Genomic DNA, 6,317 nt, shown 5'->3' with positions numbered 1-6,317 from the left:
TTGGGTTTTGTTGTGTTCCTGTTGGTCTTTATGTTAAATAGGTGTGGATTGTGGGTTTTGGAGAAGATCAGGTAGGTTTAGGGTGGTTTTGGGGTGGATCTATGGTTTTGGGGCATTTTCTTCCAGTTTTGGGTGTGATGCCATTCTTGTTTGGGGTGTTTTTTAAGGTTTTTGGGGTCTCTGTTTGGTTTTGTTGGGTTCTCGTTGGTCATCATGGTGGAAAAGGGTAAATTGTGGGTTTTGGAGAAGATCAGGTAGGTTTAGGGTGTCTTTGGGGTGGATCTATGGTATTTGGGGTTTTCTTCCAGTTTTGGGGATGATGCCGTTCTTGTTTGGGGTGTTTTTGACGTGTTTTGGGGTCTCCGTTGGGTTGTGTTGGGTTCTCGTTGGTCATCATGTTGGAAAAGTGTAAATTGTGGGTTTTGGAGAACATCACGTAGGTTTAGGGTGGTTTTGGGGTGGATCTATGGTTTTGGGGGATTTTCTTCCAGTTTTGGGGGTGATGCCATTCTTGTTTGGGGTGTTTTTTTGTTTATGTTTTTGGGGTCTCCATTTGGTTTTGTTGGGTTCTCGTTGTCATCATGGTGGAAAAGTGTAAATTGTGGATTTTGGAGAACATCAGGTAGGTTTAGGGTGGTTTTGGGGTGGATATATGGTACTCATTTTTTTTTTTTTTTTTTTTTTTTTTGGGAGGGGGGGGATGATCCTGGACTTTTTGTGTTGTTTTTGACATGTTTTGGGGTCTCCGTTGTGTTTCATTTGGTTTTCCATGGTCATCGTGTTGTAAAAGTGTAAATTGTGGGTTTTGGAGAACTTCAGGTAGGTTTAGGGGGACTTTTCGCGTGGATTCATGGTATTTGGGGTTTTCTTCTATTTTGGAGAGTGATCCTCTCCTTTCTTCGTGTGATTTTGAAGTGTTTTGGGGTTTCCGTTGCGTTTCGTTGAGTTCCTAATGCGTTTTATGGTGGTTGGGAGTGTGCTTTGGGATTAGGAGAACATCAGGTAGGTTTAGGGTGTCTTTGGGGTGGATCTATGGTATTTGGGGTTTTCTTCCAGTTTTGGGGGTGATGCCGTTCTTGTTTGGGGTGTTTTTGACGTTTTTTGGGTTCTCTGTTGTGTTTTGTTGGGTTCTCGTTGGTCATCGTGTTGGAAAAGTGTAAATTGTTGTTTTTGGAGAACATCAGGTAGATTTAGGGTGGTTTTGGGGTGGATCTATTATTTTGGCGGATTTTCTTCAAATTTTGGGTGTGATGCCGTTCTTGTTTGGGGTGTTTTTGATGTGTTTTGGGGTCACTCTTGGGTTTTGTTGTGTTCTCGTTTGTCATTATGGTGGAAAAGTGTAAATTGTGGGTTTTGGAGAACATCAGGTAGGTTTAGGGTGGTTTTGGGGTGGATCTATGGTTTTGGTGTATTTTCTTCCAGTTTTGGGGGTGATGCCTATATTTTTTGGGGTGTTTTTGACGTGTTTTGGTGTCTCCATTAGGTTTTGTTGTGTTCTTGTTTGTCATTATGTTAAATAGGAGTGGATTGTGGGTTTTGTAGAACGTCAGGTAGGTTTAGGGTTGTTTTTGGGGTGGATCTATTGTTTTGGCGTATTTTCTTCCAGTTTTGGGGTGATGCCGTTCTTGTTTGGGGTGTTTTTGACGTTTTTTGGTGTCTCTGTTGGGTTTTGTTGGGTTCTCGTTGGTCATCGTGTTGGAAAAGTGTAAATTGTGGGTTTTGGAGAACTTCAGGTAGGTTTAGGGTGGTTTTGGGGTGGACATATGGTACTCAGATTTTTTTTTTTTTTTTTTTTTTTTGGGGGGGGGGTATTATCCTGGTCTTTTTGTGTAGTTTTTGACGTGTTTTGGGGTCTCTGTTGGGTTTTGTTGTGTTCTCGTTGGTCATCATGGTGGAAAAGTGTAAATTGTGGGTTTTGTAGAACATCAGGTAGGTTTAGGGAGTTTTTGCGGTGGATCTATTGTTTTGGCGTATTTTCTTCCAGATTTGGGGGTGATGCCGATATTTTTTGTGTTGTTTTTGACGTGTTTTGGGGTCTCCATTAGGTTTTGTTGTGTTCTTGTTTGTCATTATGTTAAATAGGAGTGGATTGTGGGTTTTGGAGAACGTCAGGTAGGTTTAGGGTGGTTTTGGGGTGGATCTATGGTTTTGGGGGATTTTCTTCCAGTTTTGGGGGTGATGCCGTTCTTGTTTGGGGTGTTTTTTAAGGTTTTTGGGGTCTCTGTTTGGTTTTGTTGGGTTCTCGTTGGTCATCATGGTGGAAAAGTGTAAATTGTGGGTTTTGTAGAACATCAGGTAGGTTTAGGGTGGTTTTGGGGTGGATATATGGTACTCAGTTTTTTTTTTTTTGTTTTTTTTTTTTTGAGGGGGGGGGATGATCCTGGACTTTTTGTGTTGTTTTTGACGTGTTTTGGGGTCTCCATTGTGTTTCATTTGGTTTTCCATGGTCATCGTGTTGTAAAAGTGTAAATTGTGGGTTTTGGAGAACTTCAGGTAGCTTTAGGGGAGTTTCACGTGGATTCATGGTATTTGGGGTTTTCTTCTTTTTGGGGGAGTGATCCTCTCCTTTCTTCGGGTGATTTTGAAGTGTTTTGGGGTTTCCGTTGCGTTTCGTTGAATTCCTAATGTGTTTTATGGTGGTTAGGAGAACATCAGGTAGGTTTAGGGTGTCTTTGGGGTGGATCTATGGTATCTGGGGTTTTCTTCTAATTTTTGGAGTGATCCTGTTCTTTTTTGGGGTGTTTTGGGGCCTCCGTGGGTTTTGTTGTGTTCTTGTTGGTCATTATGTTAAATAGTTGTGGATTGTGGGTTTTGGAGAACATCAGGTAGGTTTTAGTTTTTTGGGGGGTTATAACATGGCGGGATTTTTTGTTTTCTTTTTTTTTTTTTTTAGGATCTGGGTTGATTTTGGGGTTGTTTGAGTTTTTTGGGTCTCCGTTGGGTTTTGTTGGGTTTTCCGTGGTCATCATGGTGGAAAAGCGTAAATTGCGGGTTTTGGAGAACTTCAGGTAGTTTTAATTGGACTTTTGGGGTGGATTCATGGAGTTTGTGTTTTCTTCTGTTTTTTTTTTTTTTTTTTTTTTTTTTTTTTTTTTTTTTTGTGGTGATCTTGTTCTTTTTGGTGTGTTTTGACATGTTTTGGGGTCTCCGTTGGTTTCGTTGGGTTGTCGTTTGTCGTTAAGGTCAATGGGAGTGGATTGTGGGGTTTGGAGAAGATCAGGTGAGCTTAGGGTGGTTTTTGGGGGAAAATTATGGTTTTGGGTTTTTTTTTCTTGATCCAGTTCCTTCTTGGCGTGTTTTTGACGTGTTTTGGGGTCTCCGTTGGATTTTAGTTGGGTTCTTCTTGGTCATCAGTGTGGAAAATGGTAAATAGTTGGTTTTGGTGAACATCAGGTAGGTTTAGGGTGGTTTGGGGGTGCATCTATGGTATTTGGGGTTTTCTTCTGTTTTTTTTGGGGGGTGATCTGTTCTTTTTTTTGTGGTGTTTTTGACGTGTTTTGGGGTCTCTGTTGGGTTTGTTGCGTTTTCCGTTGTCATCATGTTGGAAAATGGTAAATTGTGGGTTTTGGAGAACATCAGGTAGGTTAAGGGGGACGTTTGGGGTGGATTCATGGTATTTGTTTTTTTATTTCGTTTTGGGGTGATCCTGTTCTTGTTTGGGGTGTTTTGGACGTGTTTTGGGGTCTCCGTTGTGTTTTGTTGTGTTCTTGTTGGTCATTATGTTAAATAGGAGTGGATTGTGGGTTTTGGAGAAGATCAGGTAGGTTTAGGGTGGTTTTGGGGTGGATCTATGGTTTTGGCGTATTTTCTTCCAGATTTGGGGGTGATGCCATTCTATTCTGGTTTGGGGTGTTTTTTAAGGTTTTTGTGGTCTCTGTTTGGTTTTGTTGTGTTCTCGTTGGTCATCATGGTGGAAAAGGGTACATTGTGGGTTTTGCAGAAACATCAGGTAGGTTTAGGGTGTCTTTGGGGTGGATCTATGTTATTTGGGGTTTTCTTCTATTTTTTGGCCTGAACCTGTTCTTTTTTGGGGTGTTTTTGATGTGTTTTGGGGTCTCCGTTGGGTTTTTTTGTGTTCTTGTTGGTCATTATGTTAAATAGGGGTGGATTGTGGGTTTTGGAGAAGATCAGGTAGGGTTTAGGGTGGTTTTGGGGTGGATCTATGGTTTTGGCGTATTTTCTTCCAGTTTTGGGGGTGATGCCGATATTTTTGGGGTGTTTTGACGTGTTTTGGGGTCTCCGTTGTGTTTCATTGGGTTTTCCATGGTCATCGTGTTGTAAAAGGGTAAATTGTGGGTTTTGGAGAACTTCAGGTAGGTTTAGGGGGAGTTTTCACGTGGATTCATGGTATTTGGGGTTTTCTTCTTTTGGGGGAGTGATCCTCTCCTTTCTTCGTGTGATTTTGAAGTGTTTTGGGGTTTCCGTTGCGTTTTGTTGAGTTCCTAATGCGTTTTATGGTGGTTGGGAGCGTGCTTTGGGATTAGGAGAACATCAGGTAGGTTTAGGGTGTCTTTGGGGTGGATCTATGGTATTTGGGGTTTTCTTCTATTTTTTGGCGTGATCCTGTTCTTTTTTTTTGGGTGTATTTGACGTGTTTTGGGGTCTCCGTTGGGTTTTGTTGTAATCCTGTTGGTCTTTATGTTAAATAGGTTTGGATTGTGGGGTTTTGGAGAAGATCAGGTAGGTTTAGGGTGGTTTTGGGGTGGATCTATGGTTTTGGCGTATTTTCTTCCATTTTTGGGGTGATGCCGTTCTTGTTTGGGGTGTTTTTGACGTTTTTTGGGGTCTCTGTTGGGTTTTGTTGGGTTCTCGTTGGTCATCATGGTGGAAAAGGGTAAATTGTGGGTTTTGGAGAACATCAGGTAGGTTTAGGGTGGTTTTGGGGTGGATCTATGGTTTTGGGGGATTTTCTTCCAGATTTTGGGGGTGATGCCGATATTTTTTTGGGGTTTTTGACGTGTTTTGGGATCTCTGTTGGGTTTATTTGCGTTCTCATTGGTCATCATGGTTGAAAAGTGTACATTGTGGGTTTTGGAGAAGATCAGGTAGGTTTAGAGTGTCTTTGGGGTGGATCTATGTTATTTGGGGTTTTCTTCTATTTTTTGGCATGAACCTGTTCTTTTTTAAGGTGTTTTTGATGTGTTTTGGGGTCTCCGTTGGGTTTGTTGTGTTCTTGTTGGTCATTATGTTAAATAGGAGTGGATGTGGATTTTGGAGAAGATCAGGTAGGTTTAGGGTGGTTTTGGGGTGGGATCTATGGTTTTGGGGGATTTTCTTCCAGTTTTGGGGGTGATGCCGATATTTTTTGGGGTGTTTTTGACGTGTTTTGGGGTCTCCGTTGTGTTTCATTGGGTTTTCCATGGTCATCATGGTGGAAAAGTGTAAATTGTGGGTTTTGGAGAAGATCAGGTAGGTTTAGGGTGGTTTTGGGGTGGATCTATGGTTTTGGGGATTTTCTTTCAGTTTTGGGGGTGATGCCGTTCTTGTTTGGGGTGTGTTTGACGTTTTTTGGGGTCTCTGTTGGGTTTTGTTGGGTTCTCGTTGGTCATCATGGTGGAAAAGTGTAAATTGTGGGTTTTGGAGAACATCAGGTAGGTTTAGGGTGGTTTTGGGTGGATCTATGGTTTTGGGGGATTTTCTTAAGTTTTGGGGGTGATGCCGATATTTTTGGGGTGTTTTTGACGTGTTTTGGGGTCTCTGTTGGGTTTATTTGCGTTCTCGTTGGTCATCATGGTGGAAAAGGGTACATTGTGGGTTTTGGAGAACATCAGGTAGGTTTAGGGTGATTTTGGGGTGGATCTATGGTATTTGGGGTTTTCTTCTCTTTTTTGACATGAACCTGTTCTTTTTTGGGGTGTTTTTGATGTGTTTTGGGGTCTCCGTTGTGTTTCATTGGGTTTTCCATGGTCATCATGGTGGAAAAGTGTAAATTGTGGGTTTTGGAGAACATCAGGTAGGTTTAGGGTGGTTTTGGGGTGGATCTATGGTATTCAGGTTTTTTTTTTTTGTTTTGTGGGGGGGGGGGGGTCATGATCCTGGATTTTTTTTTGTGTTGTTTTTGAAGTGTTGGATCTATGGTTTTGGCGTATTTTCTTCCAGTTTTGGGGGTGATGCCGTTCTTGTTTGGGGTGTTTTTGACGTTTTTTGGTGTCTCTGTTGGGTTTTGTTGGGTTCTCGTTGGTCATCATGGTGGAAAAGGGTAAATTGTGGGTTTTGGAGAACATCAGGTAGGTTTAGGGTGGTTTTGGGGTGGATCTATGGTTTTGGGGGATTTTCTTCCAGATTTTGGGGGTGATGCCGATATTTTTTAGGGCTGT

This window comes from Aythya ferina (assembly GCF_964211825.1).
Source record: "Aythya ferina genome assembly, contig: HAP1_SCAFFOLD_42, whole genome shotgun sequence".
NCBI lineage: Eukaryota > Metazoa > Chordata > Aves > Anseriformes > Anatidae > Aythya > Aythya ferina.
Note: the sequence above shows the minus strand (reverse complement) of the source record.